This window comes from Nanorana parkeri, unplaced genomic scaffold (genome assembly GCF_000935625.1).
Source record: "Nanorana parkeri isolate BGI_ZX_2015 unplaced genomic scaffold, ASM93562v1 scaffold933, whole genome shotgun sequence".
Taxonomy (NCBI): Eukaryota; Metazoa; Chordata; class Amphibia; order Anura; family Dicroglossidae; genus Nanorana; species Nanorana parkeri.
Window position 1 is genome coordinate 175,844 of NW_017307201.1, and position 760 is coordinate 176,603.

The 760-nt window shown below is 41.7% G+C and overlaps 1 protein-coding gene across 3 annotated transcripts in view; it reads left to right on the forward strand.

Annotated features, from left to right (window-relative positions):
* Nucleotides 1-760, forward strand: part of LOC108795102 (alcohol dehydrogenase class-3) — a 15,411-nt gene that overhangs the window by 11,515 nt on the left and 3,136 nt on the right. The gene's annotated exons all lie outside the window — the stretch shown is intronic.

The window sequence follows — 760 nt, forward strand, 5'->3', positions numbered from 1 at the left end:
GTGACCTCAAGCTGAAGCGAACTTGGGTTCTGCAGCAGGACAATGATCCAAAACACACCAGCAAGTCCACCTCTGAATGGCTGAAGAAAAACAAAATGAAGACTTTGGAGTGGCCTAGTCAAGGTCCTGACCTGAATCCTATTAAGATGCTGTGGCATGACCTTAAAAAGGCGGTTCATGCTCAAACCTTCCGATGTGGCTGAATTACAACAATTCTGCAAAGATGAGTGGACCAAAATTCCTGCACAGCGCTATAACAGACTCATTGCAAGTTATTGCTGCTGAGGGTGGCCCAACCAGTTAGGTTTAGGGGGCAAACACTTTTTCACACAGGGCCATGTGGGTTTGGATTTTGTTTTCCCTTAATAATAAAAACATTCCTTTGAAAACTGCATGTTGTGTTTATCTTTGACTAATATTTAAATTAGTTTGATGATCTGAAACATTAAAGTGTGACAAACGTGCAAAACGATGCAATCAGGAAGGGGGCCAACACATTTTCACACAACTGTATGTCTGTTGGTATATTTGTAATGCATTCTGTTTTATTCAGCAGAGAAACATTTGTTTATATTCCTACATGGTGTTCCTTTGAGACCCGTGTCCTTGGCATCATGATGCTGTAAACAAAAATACTTGAAGCTGGGAAACCTGCAAGCCGTTACGAAATACAGGTTCAGAACAAGGCACCTTTTTCCTTTTTTATGCCGAATTAAAGGAAGGGGGGGGGGGGGGGGTTTCTACCAACATTTTAGAAATG